Source organism: Melospiza georgiana, chromosome 1, assembly GCF_028018845.1.
Source record: "Melospiza georgiana isolate bMelGeo1 chromosome 1, bMelGeo1.pri, whole genome shotgun sequence".
Taxonomy (NCBI): domain Eukaryota; kingdom Metazoa; phylum Chordata; class Aves; order Passeriformes; family Passerellidae; genus Melospiza; species Melospiza georgiana.
The window spans coordinates 107,316,022-107,340,598 of record NC_080430.1 but is presented as its reverse complement, the minus strand read 5'-3'; the positions used below and the strand labels follow the sequence as shown (position 1 = coordinate 107,340,598).

Sequence of the window (24,577 nt, the reverse complement as noted above, 5' to 3'; positions counted from 1 at the left end):
AGTCAGCATTACTGCATACTGAAAGAGCAGAAATTGTAAAGAAAAAAAGTTTTGCACAGATTATGCTTTCTGAATTGAATTACAGTTCCTTCTCATTCTCCCTTGTGAGAAGGATCACACACTTTCCTTCTCTCCCTGGGCCTGCTCGGTACTCCTAATGAATCAAATCATTTTTCTCACAAAGCAGTTGAAATTTCCTCCTTTTCCCTTACTTACCCCAAATTCTAACATATCTTACTGTTAAGATTGTAAGAAATTCCAGTTTTCGAGGGGAAAACATTATACAGTGGCTCCTTAAAGGGGGATACCATACACTACAAAATACACCAAAGCCCACACTAGTAACATATCTTTGAGGATACTGATTTGGTGTAACCTAAGTACAGGTGTCCTGATGTAAAGAAGATTCTGCACGCTGCTCAGAAACAGATACTTAGTATATAAATCACTGTTTGCATGTAGAAATACGTATTTTTCTTACATACATATTATGTATATATTTATATAAATTTTGTAGTTTCTCTCCACTCATCTCCCTCACCTTCCCAAAAAGATAAGCAAAATATTTGGGCATAATTATATGTTCACTTAATTATTTTCTATACTTACATAAAGGGTGGACATTGTGTTAATCATACCTTTACAAAAATCCTAATTCTTTGATAATTGCTGGTCACAGAGGAAACCAGTCCAGGTCACAAAGGACCAGGGCATGGCACTCTGTGAACTGTTGCCAGCCAGGGCAAGTCCAACTCAGTTTAAATGTATATTAGTTTCAAATATAAATCAGACCGCAATCTGTGTCTCACCAATGGAACAACCAAGGCAGAGCCATATAAGAGCCAGTGTTTTCTTACTGAAGTTGCCAAGAAAAAGACCTTCATCTGGGTCAGAGGAACTTGGTAACTGCTGGGTTTAACTACACCATTCTGACCTTGACTGATTCATTCAGGACTTACCGTTCCACAAAAATAGCTGCCTGTGCTATCTGGCCCAGACCAGCTCTCCAAGCAATCTTCTTTCATTCATTTATACCAGAACAACTACCACTATTTATCTCTATGAGTAAAATTAGCCATTCAAAAAGTGAACATGGTGTTCGTGCTATAAACTACATGCAATTTCAAGGGATACCAACCAGGCTGGAGCAGTTAAATATTATTTATGTCGGAGCAAGTGTAAAAAAACTACACATTCTTTCTCTCAAGAATACTGTAAGGAGGAAGATCTCCCTGTTTCTTCACTGGCATTTTATGCTTGCAGATGTTGAGGCAACAATAGGAACAGCCACCTGCAGTCTCCTACTTTTCCTTATGTAGTTTCCCCAGCTGGGTTTAGAAATCAACAGACCATTAGGTCCTTGTGCCAACAGGATAGATAAAGGAGAGATGGGGAACACTGGCATGGGTGAAGAGACCATCCAAATCCCAAGACCTGGAGTTAAATGCAGGGAGGATGCCAGCTGGGAAGCAAAAGGGACATAGGTTGAAGAAGCAAGGTGGTCTCTGCTGCACGTTGCTAAAGAAGAAAGGAGACTTTCTACACTGGAAGGGGCTAGGCTGGAATTGATGAGACACAGAGCAGCAAAGCTAGGCAATCTGAGTCCAGAGGAACACAAGGGCCATGAAACACAAGGCTATGGAAAACAAAAGAATATTGGAACTTCAGGGTGCAAAATTTGAGGTTATTCTCTAATCCAAATATCAAATGCTACTAATGGAGATTGTCATATAAGGAATGCAAAAATACAAATAAGACCATTTGCTTTCTTCCCCATATCCCTAGGATGAACTACCAAAAAAGCTGTATTCCTCCATATGCAAGTCATCTTTTTTGCCTCAGAAATAATAATGCATATTTTCTGGATTGCAGTCCCACCTATTTTCTTAAACTGGGAATGCTGAGTCAGACTAGAGGGGGGAAAAACATAGATCAATAAATGGTAAGTGCAAGCTTTAAAAATGCCCAGGGCCAGGCAAATATGAATTCCCTGGAGTAGAGGAAATCACAGAGTTTTCTGTCCATAAAAGCTCTCTACTCCTCAGCTGAACATTTCGCCTCTCTGTTGTCAAGTCAGTGGCAAAAATTTATGAAGTGTCTACTGCCATTGTATAGAGTATTACTGCATCACAGGAACTGGACAAGGGCATTAAAAATCACTAGAGAACTGCAAAGGGTTATTTTCAATGAGACTCCAACTATGCAAGAATCACTAGCATTGTACATCCAACTGGTCTGTATTCCCTTTCCTATTTGCAAAAACCAAAAGCAAGGTGAAGGGCTGTCAGTCAGAGGTGAAGTTTAACAGCAAATACAACAATTTCAGAGTATCTGACTGATGAATTTTGCATTCCATGCCTGAAAACAAAGGAGCAGCTCTCCCCCAGTGGTGGAATGGGAGAGCACTGCAGCAGCTCCTGTGAAGATAAGACATGCCTTTGAGTCTGTTTCTTTTGTTAACAAAGCAGGAGCTGACCTACAGCCCTGACTAGGCTGTATCTTCCCAGCACACGCAGAGCAAAGATATCTGGAGGGAGGAGGCAGCTCAAGAAGCAGAAAGAGCCCACCCACAGCTGCAGGCAGCTTTGAGGGCATCATGTTCTGAGCAGTGGACTGGATCGCTCACATGGAGCTCCTTGCTGTCCTGGGGTCAGTGTCTATCCCAGTCCAATCTTTCTCTAAAGTCACGTTTGGGTACATTTGCACTGCACTGAAAAAGCATATGAAGAAATACCATGTCTGTGGGTTTTCTGTGTGATGATAGAATGGATCAGGACATTCACAAACTGGAAATTCCTTACAGTAAATTGCCACTTTAAAAGAAGGCAGTGCATTTGCTACTGGTGCTATTCCCCTGTATATATTAAGCAGAAGATTGTCAGCACATGCACATTCATTTAAAGCAAATTCATGGAGCAGAGCTGTGGATGCTTTTGTGTTGGAAGTAATAGTCACAACATTGAGTACAAAACATTTTCCTCCCTATGCTAAATACCTCTTGGGCACTTAGGTACCAGCTAGCAGAGTTTGAATGTGAGGTTCTCTTCACCAGAAACACAGAATTCCTTTGGAAAGATGAGGCCAAAGGGCACTTGGGCAATGAATTCATTCTAGTGAAGAAAAAGCTATGAATAAAGACTGCTTGCTGCTTTACTAACAACTTCCACTAGTACTTTCTGGCTTGCTTAAAATTTTAAGTCATAATTTACGGCACCATGACAAGGTTTAACCACATCAAATGCTTCTTCCCATCCTGATGTCTGAATTGCAGATAGAGGGAGGTGCAGTCCTATTAACACCAGGAGCTGTAGGTGTAATATCAGTCTCTGAAGGAGCACCAAAGGAAAAGCTGACTCCAGCAGTGAAGCTCCATCCTGAAGCTGAATGACTCCTCAGAGTATTGAAAAAGAATATTCTGACTGACATTTTCTCCCTGCTGACCCTCTGAGGGGGGTTTCACCAGTCAGCTGTTTGTAGGATATGATCATTTCCCTTCACACAGCAAAGAACATGACTTTCCATCCCTGTATTGATGGGCAAGAACCTGCTATCAGCTTTATCCAAGCAGAGAATTTTACTGAGCTTGTGATTAAGTTCTGATGCATAAAAATAAAAGTCAGGTCCCTGAGTGCTAAACATGCAAATACTTGCTAGTCTACATTTTTGGAAACAAAATGTATTTCTGTACTAGAGGCAACTGACAGTGATGAAGTTTCATGACAAGTTAACTTTTTCTTTGCCAACTCGTTTATATGGCAGGAGTTTTGACTTTCCACAAATTAAAAGTAGGGAAACTACAAGTTACTAAACAGCAAACACATACCACTTGTTTCAGAGAGAGCAGAAAACAACACAGAAAGAAAAACAAGGCATAGAATAAACAGATAAAAGCCCAGTACATAAAATAGGCTTAGCTGGGTATTTATTTAACAGCACCAAGTAGCGAGGAACAAACTGGAATTTTGAAAGCTCCTCTGACTTTTTGCTTACAGCCACAGCTGTACCTTCCAGCAATGCAGAACCTGGCACCTGAAGAAGGAAGCCCAGAGGAGTGCTCACACTGTCTGTGGTACACAGCTAGCAGAGATTAAATACCATCTGCCCTTCCAAAACTCAAAGCAATAAGCAACTCTCATTTACAACAGAATCCTCTGTTCAAACATTCAGTTTCAATGAAAAAAACTTAATGTTTTTTAGACTACAGTAAAATAAGACTTTCAACCGTGACCAGTATAATTGTTTTTAGAGATAACACAACTTTGCTAAGTCACCTATTTAATTTCTTTTTCCACAAAAGACCTCAAAAAACAACCCTCCACTAGAATTGCCAAAGAAAACATGATTCCTCTCAATTATGAGTCTCTCTCACCTGTGCTCTAAATGACAAACAGCAATATAAATGGTTTTCAAAATACTCTACAAACTACTGATTTATAATTTAAGATGATTATTTTAAATTATTTGACTGAAGAAAAACCAAGTTATATCCAAAGCTTTCATAGGACTACTCTTAGCCGTACATGGTGTTAATAATTCAGGTCAATATTTTTCAGTGAGGTCTGCGTTTCCATGAAGCTCTACCAAGAGTTACAGCAAAGGCAATGAAAGAATTGGGTAGTACTGCCAAAACACTTCATGAACCTGCATAATCTCTTTTGCAATCAGCTCTTAAATTTACATATTAACAGTGTGAGGCAGATAATAAGGTAAAAATACAAGTTAAATAAGTTTGAACACTCTTAAAGCAATTTTAACTTCACTAAAATTCTGTCAACATTTTAATCCAATTGTCCTTGTTTTGAAATCCCGACTGACAGATCTTCCAGCAACACTCACCAGCACTATCCAAACCCAGCATTGTTCCAGCCTTACAAACAAGCCCATTCCAGCTCTGTGACTATCAAGATTCAGACGCTCATTAGCTGCAGCAAAATGTCAGACCTCCAGATGTGAGATTTCCAATGCAAGCCATGCCACCACCAAGAGCAAAAGGCAAGACTGGAAATATAGATGTTTATCGTTTTCAGAGACAAGAAAGTGGTTTAGAAGAACAAAGACTAGGAACAGCTCATTCCAAAATATGATTCAACTCAGATTTGGGCCAGTCATTTAGAGACTTGCCGTCAACAGCTCTTTGATGTACAATAAGAACATAAATTCTAAAAGCAGGATTTAGAAAAAAGAGGTTCTATGTATTTTTAGATTGTTACTTCAACCTAATTTTGAGTCACTTAAATTCAACATGCGCAATTTAGAGAGGTATCTGAATGATTTGTGCTTGTTCAGTGCATGTTGTTCTCATCATTTAGAACATTTCTTATCTTCAAAAGGTACATTTTGTCCTCTGCCCCTCAAGCATGTACACCAAACCCTAAGTTACAAAGAAAAGCAGATACATTGAATAATGCTTGTTTTTAACTGAAATGAAGTACAGTAAACAATATATTTTTTCCTTCCCTTTCTCTTAACACATACCCAAGATAAAGAATATCGTTATTCCTTGCCTTTTAACAAGTCAGACACCATTTTTGTGTTTTGAAGATACTATTTCAATTATCTTTTATGTTCCAATATTACACAGATTTAAAGCTGCACCTATTCTTCACACCATCACCCATTCCTCAGTGTCCAACCAATTAACATCAGTTTCCAACAGAAACACAGATTAATCACTGACTGTGGTGGTTCCACTTGAACACTGTGGAGAATTGAGGAAACCTTTTATAGGACAACTTTTAGCCCAGAACATGAACATATAATCTAGTGTTCTGCAAGGCTGGTAACTAGTTTTTTGTTGCTATTTTATGTGAGACATCTCACAAGTATGAGAGCTTTTCTTTTGAAAGTAACTGCAGTGTGGCATGAGAAAGCAGCTGAAGTTAAGAACAGAACACTTGATCATGCTGATTTTGGAAAGGACAGCTGAAAAGGAAGGTTTTACAGAAAAGTGCTTTTTCATGTAGAAAGAAATTGTGCATTATACTAAGCCCATTTTAGAGCAAATATGATCAGAGAGGTATGACAGTCTTCACTTGTTTTCTTTTGACATCCAGTATGTTTACACTAGAGACATCTGAAGACCAATTCTATAAATCTTGGCAATGGAAGCAGACAATACAGAGTGGTTTTTGTCAGTCATCCATGGGCAGCCTGGTAGCTTTTATAGATATTTCCTCAACACAGCTTTCAGAAAAAGAGAAAAAAATGGAAACTGCACACTTATCATCTGCAGATTTTATTCTTCACTTCCATTGTTTGCGTTATGACTTGAAACTAAAAATTTGTAAATCACATTACAATAAGAAAGAAAAGAGCAAAATTTTAATCTCAAGAAGCAGATAAATAACGTGAGAGAATAGTATAAAGATGTTCTCTTACATAGTAAAAGTTAAAATTATTATAAGTTCTCTGGAATAGGTGCATTTTACGTCAATAGTTTCATATAGGTCTTTAATGAAAAATCAGTTTATATCCATTTAATAATAAACCTAATTGCAGTAGTAGCTACTGAAGAGACTTGTGAAACTCCACGCTTTTTTCTAACCAACACAGTCTCATTTTTGCTAGCATATTATCTAATTATCTAGTACTGGACTCTGGAAATGAAGAATGCAAACAAGTTTTAACCTTACCATTTAAAAATATTAAAATTTTAGTTACTGAATAGCTATGACCATTTGCAGTATTCAAAGACTGTCAAGTCAATGACATTTAAGCCAGTCTTACAAACTGCAAAACTGCAATATGCTTCTCAATTGAAGCAAGTTATCCTACTTGGAACAGGGATGTATCAATTTTCTACTCTTGGCAATTTAAAAACAAACATATTTTGTAGGATTGTATCTGCCCATGACCCACCTTGCTTACATGTGGTTTTGCCCAGTGATTCATATAGCAACACACAGAAACAGATTGTATAACACTGCAGGCACTAAGAGATGGTTTTTATTTTGATTCAGTCCAGTCCAACCAGCCAGAAATGGAACAGATTCAGAGGGTCTCTTCTAATACTTCATGCAGCAAAATAAACAAACATCACACCAGTACAAGTATTTCAGTCACCTTCTAAATATTACATGGAATTTATTTGCATATAGATTTTCCTGTGAATTAAGTGAAAATATCCGAAAAAGCTTGACAGCAAAGAGACTACTGACACATAAATATCGTATGTGCTTGTTTCAAGAACATGGCAACAAATAGGCAGAATGTGAGCAAAACCTCTACACAGAGTAAGCCTCTCACTCTCCCTATCAAAGAACAGGCAAGAAAGCTAATACAGCATAACAAAAAGTGGGAGACCTAATTAAAGACCTAATCTTAAGAGCAATGTAAAGAACTGACTTCACATCTTTTGCTTCTCTACTACAGCAAATGCTATATTGCCATGAATTCACACCGTAGTGAAAAGACAACATCTTCAAAATCAACTTCATGTTTAAATGCTGTTCTTCCTGCTCTGTCTTTTCTGGTGATAAATACTTGGAAATCAATGAGGAAACATCATTTGAAGTGAGCCATTCATCATGTACCGAAAAGGGTAAGTACCCCATAAATTGCAGTGATCCGTTTCCTATTAGAATCACACAACAGAAGGCAACAGCGTTTCCATTAGCAATTTTTATGACCTCTGTAGGTAGAGGATAAGGCTAGGAAATTGCTTATTTTTGTCAGCTATAAAGCAGTTGTTGGGTGGGGAAGGAAGAAAATTTTCAAGAGAATCAGAGTTATTAGTGAATCAAAGGGGAGGGGGCAGGGGGAGATACAGCAAACGCTGGCTGCACCAACTGCACATCTTCATACTTAGGAAATTTGTGGATTGGCAGTTCTCCTAAGTAATACTAAATATTTTGGTAAAAATTACTGTCATTAGAACCTTATTAAACTGTGTGTAGGCACAAAAAATTTGCTATAGTTGCCTGCAACTGCTGCCTAATAAACAACACTTCTCTAAACCTAGAAAATGGATTCATTATTTTAAATGTTCCTCTAAAGCCAGTGTTACAAAAAGGACAAAATAAAAATTCAGGCTTTAAAACAGAAAACCAAATTTTATTAAACTAAGCACTGTATATTACTCTGTCACTGTTTCCCTTCTCCATCCCATCCTGTGCAACACTCTACACTCTCTGCACTAAATCAGGCAGGATGACCCCACTAGGCAGAAAAAAGAAATAAAAACTGCAGGTTTTGATGTGCCCCTTTACAACTGACAGTATGACTGCCCTCCCAAAATACCTGCCCTTAAAGAAGAATGAAGCTTTACAAATGAATAGGCTTTTCCCAGAGTTCAGGGAGCGGAGTTGGGAGGAGAAAAGAAAGGAATAAATAAATTAATTGAAAGAATATTTGAAAATAAAGCTAACTGTATTTAACACAGAAATGCTTTTTAGATTCAGTTTGATATACCAGCAAAAAATTACATTTTTAAGGCAACCTCACCCTAAACCCACAAAATCTCAAAGTCCATACACCAAAATATCATCTAGTCTTGCGAAACAAGTTGTAGGAAAGCACCTTGTGTGTGCCTCAAAAGTTAAAAAACCCAGACAAACAAACAGCCAATAATAATTATTAAATTTAAGGGATAGAAAACCAAATTAAATCAAATAAAATTGTTATACCACTCCTGTGTCCCAAGATTTAGCATGAAAACCACCGGGAAACTCCTCTGACCTGCATTATACACTAAGACAGTCTGAAGGAACATCAAGTCACTTCTGTCTCTACTTCCTCTCCTTCCACATGCAGAGCACTGAATTAACATTGAATAGGTCAACAGAATTCCCACATCTCAAAAACTGTAAATTTGCATTTATTTTTTCAAGTTTTTAAGCTTAATTCTACCTGAGCTTCCACCTTACAGAGGGCAGTGCAAGCCACTTGATTTGTTTGAGCCAAAATCCCATGGAAATTCAGATTCAAAACCCACATTTGCTCCATTCTGGCTACACTGGAGCCAGGTAGCTAGGTATGAGTTTTCCCCTCAGGAATGACTGGTATTACCTCACAAGCCACCCACAGATGAGCCCATCCCACACTAATTGTTCAGCTACTTTTTGTTGCCAGCAGCCAAGAATAAATGAGTGTTTATTACAGTCATGAAAATGAGGGGCTAGTTAGCCTTCGTAAGTGAGATTGGTTTCACCTACATGAAACCTCACTAATTACTTTTTCTTCTTTCAACATTTCAGACCAGCTTGCACACACACCTCCTTCTTTTCCTCAATGAAAAGTCAGTAATTCTAATTTTCTGAAACAGCCAAGCGTATAATTGTAATAATTTGTGGCTTTAGCTGTTTCCCAGAGAACAGATTTTACTCTCCTAACTGTGTTCTCAGGACCTTCTTCATAAACCTTTGTAAAATCAGAGCTCAGAATGTGATTTCAGCATAAAAAGTATTTACCGTCTGTCTGTGCCAGCGTACCTGCCATACCCAGGACAAAACAAGGAAACCACCACACATTACAAACACAGTTGTGGAACAGGCTCCATACAGAGTGAGGCCTAGGCATCTGCAGTAAGTTAGGAAAAAACACAAAAACACTTTACAAGAGTGCTTTGATTGAACTTTTCTTATGAAAGGAGTCCCCCACTGTGCTGCCCCACCTGACAGCTGCCCCAAATTCAGAGTGGTAGGTAGATCTTCAAAGAAGGTTTTCTGTGGGCTTGCCAATTTTCCTAAAACTATGTATTATGCTGCAATTTCTACATCTAATCCTTGATCCGCCTTTCTGATACTCTGGGACTCATTCCCAACCATCCCGCTTCACCAGCCTCCTTTTTCAGCATTCCTGTGTTCTGGTGCGTTGTTTGAGTCCAGCCTCGGCCTCAGCCCAGCGTCTGGGCTTTCATGCTTACTCTGGCACACCGGCCCTTCCCACGTTCCACATCACAGCCAGGCATCCACACCCCTGCCTTGCCCCCAAGATTAATGTGTTTGGACTTCTTTGGTCTCTGACCTTGGGTTTTCCTGACCCTGACTGTGACCTCCTTTCTATCCCAGCCGCAGCCTGACCCAACAACTAAGCCAAACCCACCAACGTCCTGACTCCAGCAGTGTGTGATCAGACTGCTGTGAGTATCTGTGGCGATAACTAACCCCCAAACAGGGGAGGAGGTGGGCAACCATTAGTTGATGGTCTGTTTTAATGGAGACAAGCAGAAGTCAAGCCAGTATTCCCACAGATCAGCGAGAACACTGTGGTGCTCACTGCGGCTCCCATGTCTGCTTGTCCCGCTGGGAGCAGCAAAGCTCTTTGGAGTTCCTCTCCTTGAGTCAGGTGCTTCATGTGGAACACCAGTAACGAGGAAAGACCCTGTCACTGAAAAGATTTATCATATTTACTGACAGTATGTATTTGGGTTGTGTGGAAAGGTCGTGGTGGTGGAAGAGTACAAGGATGCCTTCCATGAGCATGGAAGGCATCCTTGTACTGCCTGAAGTACAAGCTGCTAGAAAGTTCCTGTGTCCAACAGAGCCAATGCCAGTGGAGTCCAAGACAGACATGCTGCAGAAGAACACCAAGCCCATCAGTGACCATGGTAGTGCCTCTGGCATAACAGAGCTAAGAAAGGGGAAAAGTTTATTCGCTACTGCAACTGCAGCTGGAAAGAAGGGTGAGAATATGTGAAAAAGCTCTGCAGACAACAAGGTCACAGAAGAAGGGGAGGGAGGAGGTACCCCAGGCTCAGTAGCTGAACCCCCTGTGAACCTCACATTCCCCGTGAGGCAGGATGTTCTCCTGCAGCCAGGGGAGGTCCGTGTGGAGCAGAGACCCTTCTGGAGCCCATGGAGGGCCCAAAACACTGCTCAAAGGAGTCTGTGACCCCTTGGAAAACCCACACTGGAGCGGGCTTATGGCAGGGCCTGTGGGCCAGTGCAGGGAGAAGCCCAGGCTGGAGCAGATTTTCTGGAGGACTTGTGACCCCCTAAAGGACACACACAGGAGAAGTCTGTTCCTGAAGGACTGCACCCTGTGAAAAGGGGACCCTCTGGAGAAGAAGGGGAAGAGTGTGAGAAGTCCTCCCTGAGGAGGAAGGAATGGCAGAGACAACATGTGATGAACTGATAGTGCTGCTGCAGGGGAGCAGGAAGAGAAGTATCACAGAATATAACTTCTGAGTGGGAGGGGACCCATAATGTTGAGCCCAGAAACAGGGATGGAGTTGGGGAAAGGTGTTTAAAGAATTGGGTTTACTTCTTGTTACCCTATCCTGGGTTCATTAGTAATAAATTGAAACTAACTTCCCCAATTGGAGTCTATTTTGATGGCAATGGGTGAGTGATCTCTTCTTGTCCTTATCTCCACCCACAAGCCTTTTGCTGGATGTTCTCTCCCCCATCCAGCTCAAGAAGGGAGTGATAGAGTGATTTTGGTGGGTATCTAGTGTCCAGCCAGGGTCAGCCCAAAACACCGCAGAAAAGTAACAAAAAAAAAAAAAAGATCCTTTTTTAGGCATTTCAATGGATAAATTTCTGTGGAAACATATTATTCTGATATAACCCTACTGTTTCCACTCCCAGCTGTTTTGTCAAACTCCAGAGCAGTCCCTTTCCTTAATCTGAATCCTGTTTACTAGGCCACACTGTGCCAGTTCTTGTCACTCCACAGGGGTTTCATCCCACTCTTGAAGTTTTATCCCAATTCATCAACTCTCTCCCATCATCCCAAGACTCATTACAAAGGATATTGCCTATTTGTATATAAATCTGTCAGAAACACTTGGTTTCAGTACCCTTTTTCCCCCCTCATCTCAGCAGTTCTCAGGTTCCTTGTCAACACATTCTCAGTCTTACTGCCCAGCTTTGCCTTCAACACCCTTCACTTCCCTTTCTGATTCTCAAACACTTCCTCCTCATCCAGCCAATCTTGATTTCTTTTAATATGTGCTTTCCCCTTTAGTTTCCAAGCCCTCAGAATCTGTTATGGCCAGTCCAATCTCCTTCTCAATTTGTTCTACATCCTTCACTCCAAAACTCCCTATCTTTCTCAGCCTCCTTGTTTACTCCCCCCATGATGATTTCCATTTCCTCACCATCTTCCACCACACATCACCTAAATCCAACCAGTAAAGTCATACAGTCACACACACACACACAACAGCCACCCTTAAAAACCTCCTCAGCTTCAGTGTGTTATCTTCAGAAGGGTTGTAAGGATCAGAGGGTACAACTAAAGGCTGTACAGCTGCAGGCTGTAACAGAACCATAGGGGAGGTGGAACTTTAGCAGTGCAGCATGAGCAAGTTTCTGAGCATGAATAAACTCAAAGTTTTGGGTCTTAAATAGCTTTGGCTAGTTTCTGAAGAGACAGCAAAGATGTAAACTCAAGATTAAATCTACTCCTGCCAAGTACAAAGTAATTAGACAGCAAGGATTAAAGAAAAAAAAAATAAAATAAAAAACCAAAACCAATCAAGAACAATGTTTTCACAGTATTTTCCCTTCTGCAAGAAAAGCAATTGCTCCAGCTGTGTGCCTGATGCCAAAAACTGCAAACAGCTGAAGTAAGGGCACAGAGTAGCCTTCAACAGCTGTTCAACAAGCCAAAGTTTCAGCCATATGACTGAAGTCTGGTAAAGCACTAGGATACTAAATTGTGTCACAGAAACCACTTGCAAATCTCAGCAGATTATAAATTTCACCTATAGACAATAAAATAATATAATTTGTTGAAAGGTATTTGCTGTTTGTTTTTGAAAGTGACTCTTCCTTCACTGCCTGTTTTAACTTTGGCAAGACTTTTAACCTTCATTTTGCCACCACTACTCCCCAGCTCCCAAAGGGAGGCAAACAAGAACATTTAAGCTTACACTCAGCTGTTGCATTGATACATCTGGCTTTAGACCAACTTCTTTAACTTCAGACAAATTTCATATGGATTTGCTATTACCAAACACAAAGTCATTGATTGCATAATTTCCAGCCTCTTTTGAGACAAAGATTCTTATCATAAAGCCAAAGTCTTCTTTCTAGTAATTAATCAACAGTTTTGTAAACTGATAAAATTAAGTTCTAGTATCACATCTACCATATTCCTACCATACCTGCATCAGAAGGCCATAAATTCAGGCAAGGTTCAAACTAACCAGCTGTATGTTGATGAAACTTTCCTGCGTAAAGAGAAAAAAGAGAAAAAAAAAAGAAAAAAGATGACCTCCACATTTAGTCTTGGCAACAAGGAAAACAAAGTCACAACAGCAAAAATTTCACAGGAAAAAGATTAGGTCATCTAATACCTCTTGTCTTCTCAGGCTATTAAGGAGGATACTTCCTAGTGCTGTGTCCACTCCAACTGTGACTCAGCTTCCTGATGTCTGACCTGCCCTCTCTCAAAATACTAGTCTAGGATTTTACTACTCCAGAAATCACTCAGCATAGTAACTGGAAAGTATGGTTTTCAAAGTAACAAATAATAGCCTTCATGTCTCCACTTCAAATTTTTAATCACTGTGAGGGGTAACTGAACACACTGCAGTGCAGACTTCCAGCATCCCACAGATGTAAGGTCACTGCATTGCAGAGGAATTAATTCAGAAACAATTTTAAGCTCATGGACACTCAGTTTTTAACATCTGAGCTGGGAAAGAGAAGGTACAACCCATGGCCATTTGTCCTACAGCTGCAATTTCCTCCAAACACATTCTGTCTGTCAGAAAACCAAAACAATTCATTCACATATTTTCAGCCATAGGTAAGTAAAGAGCTTTATTTAACATCCTGGGCTTAGCTTGAAGATACCAATATTCAAATTTGTTTTAAAAACTTATTTTTCTAAAGTACACTACAGTCACCACTTACAATCTGTAAGTGCAAAACCACCAATTTTTTTTCCTCCATTAAAGTTTATAGAGGTTAGAAGGAAAAGAAAGTTATCTCAAAACCACAAAGTATGTTTTAAGAAGTTAATTCTCTTTTAAAGATTACAATAATATTGCAAATCAAGTAGCACCACACAGAAAAATAAACCTAGTGAAGGAGTTGCTCTCATTTTTCATAGGAACATAAAGGAAAACTATCCAAGGCTAAAGTCACTTACATCAGAACAGAAGCCAGGCAGTTGCTTTGATTCCATCACCCCTCCCAAAGCAGGGAAGATAAGTCAATAAACTGACCCTTTAAGAACTGTCTAGTTCAGTAATTGTCATTGGTATCCAGTTGGCATTAAAAAAAAAGTAGTCATGATCATGACCTTTGCATTTCTGCAAACATTAGCCATTGTCATGAGGGAGACCCCTTTGGCCTCATAATTCACATGCTGTTAACAACCAGCAAGAACACAGCGTGTGTCAGTTACTAAATAATGTAAGAAAAATAGGATGTCACACATACCCCACTGCTCCTGTGCACAGCCATGAGCATTGAACTAACCTGTATTACACTCAAAACTTTAGAAAGATGAACATTAATCTATTTTTTATAATAATGTGATTTTTCAACTATATTAATACTACTTTGCGGTATGATGAAGGATCCTTTGGCTTTTTTGTATTATTTCTAATTATTTTGCATTATTTCTGTTTGCCTGGCTTCCAAAAGAAACATGGCTCATGTTACATGTTTTCTGTCAACCACCTCTTAAACCCACAATTCCATGCAAATGAAACAGAGAAACAGAGCTCTGAAAATTATTTCAGTTTCTCAATATTCATGAGGAAACTTAGCCAGTTAGGCAGGACATTTGACAGTAATGGCAGTAAAACAGGAAGCCATTGGAAGGGCTGATCCTAACCACATCCTAAATACAGGAAAAAATTTTAAATCATTGTTTATTAACAAAGAAAGAGACAAATCTTTAGGAAACTAGCTTCTTAAGTTCTGGCACCCCTGGAATTGCTTGTTAATATTTAATTTTATTACCTATCAAACCAACATGGTGCAGACAAGACACCTGTATGCTGCTTTCACCCGGCTCACTGCCTGCAGAAAATGCACTGTGAGCATAGAGCAGACCTGGAATACTTTCTGCAGCCCACCTCACCCAACACTGTGGCCCACACTAATCAAAGAAGAATAATGGAGGGGTCAGATCAACCTAAAAGCAGACACGCCTAAAAGTCAGACTAGAGGCTGCATTTCCTAGGTCACACAGTGGCCAACAGCAGATACTCAAAGAACACAAATTCCATGATGTTCCTGCAGTCGTAAGTATCTGAACTATTCTCCCAACCTCCAATGATCTGCAGCTCAAGGCTCATTTAACAGGAACCATAAATTTATCCAGCTGCTTTAGAAAACACCATGCCTGGGACCTGAGAAAGGAGTGTGATAACCCACCTCACACTGGCAATTATCACCTTTTGTTTGCATTCAGCACAGCCCCTGCTAATTTCATTTGATGCTCCTCAGTTCTTTTCCTCCAGAAGACACGAACAACTCTCACCTTCTGCCCCACAGTATTTTATGGACCTCAGCTGTCTGACTTGCAGGGCTGAAGTCTAGTCAATGTAGTTATTCCTTACATAATAGTAGCTGTTCTACACTTGGATCGACCTTATTTATTTCTCTGTATTTTTCCACTCTTAATATGTGTTATCACAAAAGCAAGAGGGAGGAGACAAATTGCACATGACCTTCAAGATGTAGGTATCCTAAAGATGCACGTGCATGGCAGAATAATTTTTTTTTGCTTTGGTTTCCTTTTTTTCCCCCATTAATGCCTCAACATTTGCTTTTCTTTGTCTTTCCCTCCCTCCATTACAGACCATTAAGCTAGCACGTTAATGGCATTGTTTCTGGGCAGTAGCCCATTCAGAGCATCTATACAAAACTGACAGACATCCAGGCACTTTCTAAGATATATATATATATATATATATACTGAGATATTTCCAAAAGAGAACATTGTATATTCCCTGAACTGCTATTCCAGTCCATCAACCAGATGGAAAAACAGTAGGACAACTGGAATTCAGCTCTATCCTTCCTCTTCTGTTATTACAGTATGCTTGATTTTTACACCAGTTTGCAGGGAGAAGGAAGACATTGCATGTGAAAGAGAGATAATAAACCATAGGTCAACTTAAAAATGGCAGCTGATCAGCCCAAGAACACAAACAAACCTCTTTGTCAACTCATTCTGAAATTTCATACAAACCTGTGCTGCGTTCAACTATAACAAGTGTGTACTAGGTAATAGGTTTCATTAGAGAAATTTCAGTACAAAAGAGGATTAAATCATCACTGTGTGAAAACCGAAAGATAAGGTGGATTTCTCCTCTCTCCTCTCCTGGAGGCTGGCAAGGATCAGTGAAATTAAACACTGCCCAAGGCAATTGTTAAAAGCGGTTTGGCCATTAAAGTCATGTCATCTGGTGACCCAACTGACCTACATTAAACCCAGGCTAAAGGGCAATGTCATCTCTCTTTTCCTATAGATAGCATGACTTTGCATCTTCAGCACAGATGGAAGACAACCCCCTTGGCCTTCTGGTTTCCACTGGTTTCCTTGCTGCAAACCAAAGTTAGTTGCAACTGATCTTTTGTACTTCTTTGGCCTTAGGAGTACTTTAGTTTTGTGAAACAAAGCTGAAAAACACCAAATTTCTTTCCATAGGGTTATTCAACCAATACCTATCTAACCAGAGGCTGTAGAACCCCATACACTTAATTAAGAAAAAGATTAATAGGCTAATGCAAACATTTTAAAAATTGTCTATTTAATTATCACTGGAAACATTCAATTTAGTCTGAATAAATGAGATGTGATAATAATTTTTCTATTATAACACTAAGTGTCAGATGAAGAGATTACTCAGTGAATTCTTTACTTTAGCTCTAGTTCATGACCAACAGCTTTTCCACACAGATTTGAGAGCTGCCATGTCAAAAAATGGGACATTCTTTAAGACTTTTGTGTGGAAACTCCAAAAAGTCAGTTTATAGGAAAAAAAGAGGATTAGAACAGAATAGGTTTGTACTGCTTTTCATCAGTCTCTCTTTTATGCAATAACTGCATAGTTATTGAGGAGAACCTCCAACTTACTCAGTCACTGTTTCTTATATAGCAAATGGCGTTCAGCACAGGCTGCTTGAAGAAGATATAAAGTAGTTAAATCTTGCAGCCTTAAAAGGGTTCTTGAATTATTTCTCTGTTCTGTTCTCCCAGAGAAAGCCACTTCATCAAAACCCAAAGAATATTCTTACATTTCATTCCATCTCTCTTCAATGCGGGCTGCAAGATACTTATTTATATTGCAAGAATTTTCTCTGCCAACAAAAGACACTTTGAAGAGCTTCCACTGTGCCAGAAATTAAATTTATAGGTTGATCCTGCAATGTCTGTGCCTCTTCAGCAGCCATCATTATCAATGGGAATAAACTGGTAGGCTGCCTAATGGCTCAGAAGAAAACATTTGCATCTGCTGCAGATAATGCAAATTTATAACCCATTTATGGGTTATAAATACTATGCAATTAGTCTAGAAATTATATGTCTGCTAAAGCATTAAGTTGTTTTAATCCACAAAGAATAAAAGTCATTCCCTTGTTTGAGCCAGGAGCACACTAAACATTCCAGCAACGAATTCATCTTGTTGGTTTTACCCACACTTTCAGTCTTTAAAATCTTTTAAGACAACTGCAGAAATGCATGCCATATATAAGAATGCAAACAGCTAAGTCAACTCAGAGTTTAAATTCAATTTGCTTTTAACAGCCAAACCATACAGAAAAAGAAACCCCTCCTGTTTTCCCTGATGCTCAACCACAGTTGGTTCTTACTGAAGTAAATACCCTTTTCCTCACTGAATGGTAATTATTTACTGTTGAAAGATCTAGAGGTAAGTAAGAAGTAAATTCTTCTGGCTGCTATTTAAAAATAAAGGCATGCAAACATCTTCCATTAAAAAAACCAAAAACCAATCAAAACTAAAAAACCAAACAACAACAAACACAATGCTGAAAAAAAATCAAGGTTGCCAAACTCTGATCTCAAATTCAGTGTCAAGACTGGCACTGCTACTTATGAAGCACCCAGTAAATCTCCTAGAATCTAATCAGTTACCAGCACGTTGAAGGGAAGGACATGAGAACATGTACCGGATGACTCATTAAAGTTTAAGTTTCATATAATTCTATTAACATCTTTTAGTTTGTCTGAAATAATTATCTTGAAAAGAAAGGAGCCTATCCAACAGAAACCTTTCTTAAGATTATCATGAAAGAGAAGTTTTCAACAGGAATTAAAAGTGGAATCTAAAAAGTTGACCAAAAAGGGATAAGAATCATGCTAAAAAAAAATAAAAAATATATATATATATATAAAAAAAGGTAGCACTGATGAAAAAAATGGGTTGAAAAACATGTTTTTGTGCAAGACTTGCTCCTGCCTTTTGGATGGGGGACCAAAAGAAGGAAGGAGCAAGATTAATTTTCATTATCAAACTGGGAGGCTCCTTTGAGGCCCATACAAATGCTTTTAAATTATATTTGATCAGATTTGGAATGCCAAAGCATGAACAAAACACCCTGATATCCTCCCTGCTCCCTAAAGTGGAGGCTCCCTCCAAACTCCTCTAAAACACTCCATACATCAGAGATGGGTGGAAGTTCATCCCTGTTCCAGTAGGGAAGGAAGATACTTATTATTGGATGGAAAAATTCTGCCAGAGGGTGCTACAGCCTCCTGCCACATTAGTTTTCAGTGATTATCCCCAGTTGGCAAACAGCAGTATGACTTTTCTGTTTGATTTATTTTTTAAACACAAGTTGTTGTGGCTCCTTCTGCATTCGAGTCTGTCCTTAAAACCTTACAGTTCAGAGACTTTTTTTTTCCAACTAAGGAATTTACAAGCCCTCCTAGTAAGCTTACAACTGACACATATCGAATACTGGTAGCTTTGAATCTCAAAAGCTTTGCAAAGCACTAATAATAAATTTGTTTTCCCCTCTTGTTCTACAACTTTCAAAAAACTCAAATAAGTGCTGAAAGTATAAAAAACAGGTTTAAACAAGTTTTAAAAATCCCATAAAAACAAAATAAAAAATTTAACAAACAATTGCATTTTTATGATGCACTACATAATTTTTTGAGTTGCATACCTTATTTCTTTTATGCGTTATACATATTTTTAAGTGAGATGGAAGGAAGATGACCTTTCCTTCAGTAATCTCACAAAAGTATACCTATTTTCATACATACATATACATTCATAATTCAGCTTTTTGTATGTACCAGAAAAATTTAAATCTTATCATATATAAATGGCTTATTATAAAGCTACATGTTAGCCGCCATTTTGATGTCAAATCACACTTTTGTCCAGGGCAATGTAACAACCACAAGTACAAAACTATTAAGGAAATGACCTAATCAAATTAAAGGCTTCCCTGCAAACACTTTAAAATGATAACTTGTGAGAGCTGCGTGCCAAGCACCTTCTGTCCTTGGTTGCAGGGACTAATTCAGTCTGCATTCAGCTTCACCCCTCTGGCGTCAGCCACCCATCTGTCACCTCCCTTTTTCTGGGGTAATCTGCTCTGTATTTATCTGAACACTAGACTCCTAAGTCTTGTCTACCTCAAGAAAGTTGCCTCTTGCTGATATTGGGGGTAGAGATGGTTGAGACCAGGCATATGCCTGGCTGAGCACAAACCACCATCAGCAGCATCTGCAGAACTGTAATAAAATGGTGCTCAACAGGGCCCCTCCACCACCATCATTTATACTTCCAAAGAAACTATATTTAGCTGCCAATAAGCAGCAATAAAGTTGTTTCATGTAACCCACCTTTATTAAAAAAGTGGTCTAAGGGCATACTCTGAGTCTTGCCCAGATGAGGACAGCATGGACATTGGTGGTGATTCCCTTCAGCAGCACGGGGATGTCACCGACTGCATGGGTTTGTCCAACAAAGGGCTCTTGAGTCCATGGCAAAAGACTCAATTCAAGGACACTCAGGGAGAACATTACCTGTATTTCCCCTGTCTAGCAGGATTCTTCTCAACTAGGAGCATTTTATTTCTGTCAGACAAAGTGGAATCATTATGTACCATACCTCAGCTGTGTAACACAAATCATCATGATGTAAAGACTTCACTACTTTCACTAAATTTTTTTAAAAACAATTCTCCTAGCACAGATGCTAAAGATCTTTGTTGCACAATGCACTCATTTGCAAGAAGTCAGCAGGTAGTAAATCAATTTGAATATCGTATTCTTGGAGATACACTTACAAGCCAGACCATCTCATCTATAATCCATTTTTACAGTGAAGATGTGAACGAGCATATTTCTGCTTGATCTAAATGGGCAGAGGAGCATCAATAAAGTATGTTCAAGTACAAGAGTTCTGCCTTTTTCTTTGTTAGAAAAAAAGGTGGGTTTTTTTCCCAGCTGCTTAATTTTTCAAGTATGATTTCACAGATGCAGTAGATAACACAGCTTACAAAATTCGGGTCACTGTCTCAGATGTACTGTAAATAGAGTGACAACACTCTGACACAAACACAAACTTCAGTTTCTTCACAGTTCTGTAGTCAAAAAAGGCACCAAGTCACATTTGGTACTCCTCACATCTGTATTCAGAGTTCTGTAATTAACATGCTTTAAAAGAAAGCATCTTCCTCTGTCTAAAATCCCCACACTAAACCAGTGTGACATTTTGTGCGTAGCTTCTGAGATGTAGCTGAAAATTTACACAAGGGAAGGTAATTGATTCATTACATCTATTTCTGCTATATTTCTTTTTGTATTTTTTTTTTTGGTCGCCATTTCAAAAGGCATTGTTTAAATTGCCCTAATCTGCAAACAGCAACAATAAGTGTAGCAAATACTTGACAATGAAGATGTAAAGCCTCTAAAAACCTGTTACCTTAGTAACCATGGGAATGCAGGAGAATAAGAATACACGCAGTGTCAGGACATCATTTTGGATTCCACAGGGTTTAGGTTGAAATACAGTCAGCTTTCATTAGCTTTTTGTTTTTCCCAGTAGGTCCTTGGACTTTGAAACAAAACCTGAATGACAGCTATGAGCAATTCCAGCCTCACTCCTCATCAGCCACACCAAACAAAACAGCTCTTCACTGTGGACCCCCCTCCTTTGCACCCAACATGACTCGAAACAAACATTATTTATGCTGCTGACCCCTCTGGATATCACTAATAAATTGCATTCCAAAAAGAAGAGTAAAATGAAGACCCACTTTCATGGTACTTAGATAATTCACTTTAAACAAATGTACTGCAAGAAAAAAAAAACCAAAAAAAAAAAAAAAAAGTCAGCACATCCTCCCAGGATATTTCTGTAAGCCCACAGTTTATTAAAGGCTTTATAGAGTATGTTAATTCAACACCAACACTAAGAATAATTTAGCTGCTTATTTAAGTAACACTTTATTTCCATTTTACTCATGAAGGGGGAAAAGAAAATTAAGAAGATAAAGAAGTGAGATCCATGCCCCCACCCCCACCAATGTCTGTTGGGAAGCTTGTGGTCAAGACCGAACAGAACAAAGATCTCCCAGCTGCTGGCTTTAGCTGGTTTAATTTTAGTTCTGTCCCCTTTTTCCTTGCTGCTATCTACTCCCTTAGGAAAGCGATCAGAAAAAACTTCCAGGCAAAACCATTGGAAAAATGAGCCAGAAATTCAACTGCATGAGAATAAGGGTGGGGAAGGAATGAACATATCTTTGCTCAGCAAAGGAAAAGAAAAAGTAGAAGTATTGGTTTACTTGGCCATCATGTGATGACAAAAACCCTTACATCAAAAAGCTGGAGAGTAACAGTAGTTCAGAGCCTTGCTTTACATTGGTTCACTTATTTTTCAGCTGATAAGGTATTTCTTTTCTATTCACAGAAACTGCCATTCCAGGATAACATAGACACACGTGAGAGTTACATCCTCCACTGACTTGCAGTCTTCTGCAATCCTTGACCCACATATATAAAGCAATACCTGACAGAGGTAACACTTGTTTAACATGCAATAGTCCAGATTCTCTGGTTTTATACTGCATTATATGAAATGTCTGGATCAGGTTAAACATTATGAGTAAACACCAAAGTTACATTTTCAAAGCACTGATCATAGAGCAAAACAGCAGTGTATCTCCAGGCAACTGCGACTTACAAGTTAAATCAAAAAGAAGATCTAGATTAAATCAAATCAATGGAAGAATACTTTCTGATCCACTCACATGTTTTTTAGATATATATGGGAGCGGTTATTCCCTACTCCTGAGTGGGAAATGGGCTCATCTCTACAAAGGAAAGCACACTCACAAGAACATTGAGCCAACAGGTTACAAAATAGCTCATTTTATTCAGAAATATGCAGAAGGTACGTTTTGAAACATTAGCTTAGGCCCCAGAACATTAAGCAAAGATTAGAGGATGGATACAGCCCAACATGCCCAAGGCCTGGAGCTCTTTTAAAGGTGAGTGTTCACCTAAGCAGCAACTTCTAACACAGAACAGGGCTGGGGTACACTAGGAAGTAACTCCATTGAAGAACATGGGGTTCTTCCTTCCCAAAGTTAAAGTTTCAATTTTGTAGTTTCAGAAAGCTATTTGCTGGAAACAAAAGGTTCTCTAAAAGCCTTTTCTTTGTTGCTTCCTCCCTGAAGTGTCTGTCAGTGGTGCTGATGGCCATACCTTCCTGGAAGGGAAGCCTGTCACTTGCACCTTTGAGGCATGTGGTTTTGGAACTGGGGATTTTGGCTGGGGAGGGAAGGGTCACATCATTCTCATCCTTACAGCATAAAGTCATTGCTACAGTGACCAAACTCTGTCCTGCAAACCACATATAGGCCTTTTTATCACAGGAGAGGAAGATTTCTCAAACTCGTACGAAGGGTGGCACTGCCGTCAGTTCTGTAAATGTCAGCTGAGTCAGAACTACAATAGAGACATTGGCATGACAATGACATAGTACCTGAGGCACATACAATGAACTCACAGAGCATGGTGAAGCAGCTCATCGTGACCCTACCTCTGTGCTCCCCCTCCCAAAAGAAAACCCCTGCCAAACACCCTGACATTGAATAGCGGTTCTTCAGACTCTGGTTGACTGAAGAGCATTCAGATGGGAAAAAACGTTCATAAATAATTCCATCCTTGCAAAAGCAACATGAGAAGGTGAATGCAAGCAGATGCCAGTCTTCTACCAACTTTCCTTTCTAGAATTACTGCCATCCTGTCTGTAGGGTAAGCCACAGGTACTGTGCCTCCTGACTGGCAGATCTGGAGATGCTCTTATCTGGGAACAAAGGCCATGTCAGATCTGTTCTAAGGGGAGAAGCGCAGTACAACCCAGGCAGAGAAAGCACAGAGACAAGTGCAGGACTGTATTCTAACTGTGTCATCTGCACAGGTCACAGACTCAGCTGCTTGCCCCAGATGCCGGAAGAACTGGACTTTTTGTCAGTTCCCTACCATTTGAGTCATCCAGCTTAGTAATGCTCTTTTAAGGGTTCCGAGAAGAACAACCACTCATCATCTTCTGTGGGTCAGACAAAAAAATGAATTCCAAGTATCTAGAACAGGGCTCCATTTTTCATTTATTTCAAGCCTGAAATAAAATTCCCAGTTTTTTTTTTTTTCTTCACAAAAATAACTCTGCAGGAAGAAACAAAATTTAATCAGTTCTTAAAACAATTCAGAACAGTTCCTTCACTGCCAAGTTTAAAATCTCAGGTCAACATCAACCTAGTTAGCACTAGTTCTACAAATGATTTTTTTGATCTCAGTATAATTTCAAGACAGAAAGAAAATACCCAAAAGGCATGTTGGTGGTACCTATCACTTTCTAACCAAAAAAAAATTGGCAAAAAGCAGCACGCATATACGCAGGTTCAATTAATTTTACACCTATCCAGTGTAAAATCCAAAAGTAGGATTTCTCAACCTAAAAGAGAATGTATGCTTAAAAACACTTCACAGTATATTTGGCTCTAGTGGTTTGTGAAAAAATAAAATACATCTACTCAGTACTGATCACTTCCACCCCATTGTGTTACACTGCACCAGTCAAGCTTGGCATGCCACTCTGTTGGTAAACTGGATCAAGGAATTAATCCAGCTGAAAAGTAACCTGGAAAACTACATTGTTTTTCAAGTAGATCAGTTATTCTGCCAGATCCCACCATGCTCCAAACAAACAGCAGCAAAATAGAGGGAAAGGTTGAGACTGGAGTGAGGGAATGGGCAACCAACAAGGAGCCAAGGGCTGATGGACCCCAAGCCACGGGCTCATTCACATGTGAACCTCCCTTACTGAGCCAAATCACAGATGCAGCTTTCTTTTGAAAGGATGGAAATCTCTCAGGTATCCCTTGACTCACCATGCACTAAATCACTGTCCAGTAGGCATATTGCCATTGGCTTCCAAAGGAGCTGAGTCCACATGGATCCGGGACCATGCTGAAAGCTGCAGGCAACCTACCTGTGGAAAGCAATCTGGAAAGCACATGGGAAAAGTAGAAGAGAAAGGGAAATTAACTTTTCTAACACCTCCAAGTTTGTGAATTGACCTTTGGGAATTACCTCCAAATTTCATCTACTGAGTGACAAGTAGGCTAAACTCAAATAAGCAAAGACCTGTAAGATGCCAAGACATTTGTATTGAAAG

General features: G+C 39.3%; 1 protein-coding gene across 4 annotated transcripts in view; it reads right to left on the bottom strand.

Annotated features, from left to right (window-relative positions):
• The window catches only part of GREB1L (GREB1 like retinoic acid receptor coactivator), a 132,223-nt gene that overhangs the window by 92,580 nt on the left and 15,066 nt on the right, over positions 1-24,577 (bottom strand). The window contains exon 2 of one of the 4 annotated variants that reach the window (XM_058019370.1): positions 13,052-13,117. The exons of the other annotated variants lie outside the window; for them this stretch is intronic. The gene's annotated coding sequence lies outside the window, so the exon portion shown is untranslated. The remainder of the gene's footprint in view (positions 1-13,051; positions 13,118-24,577) is intronic. 4 annotated transcript variants of the gene reach the window in all.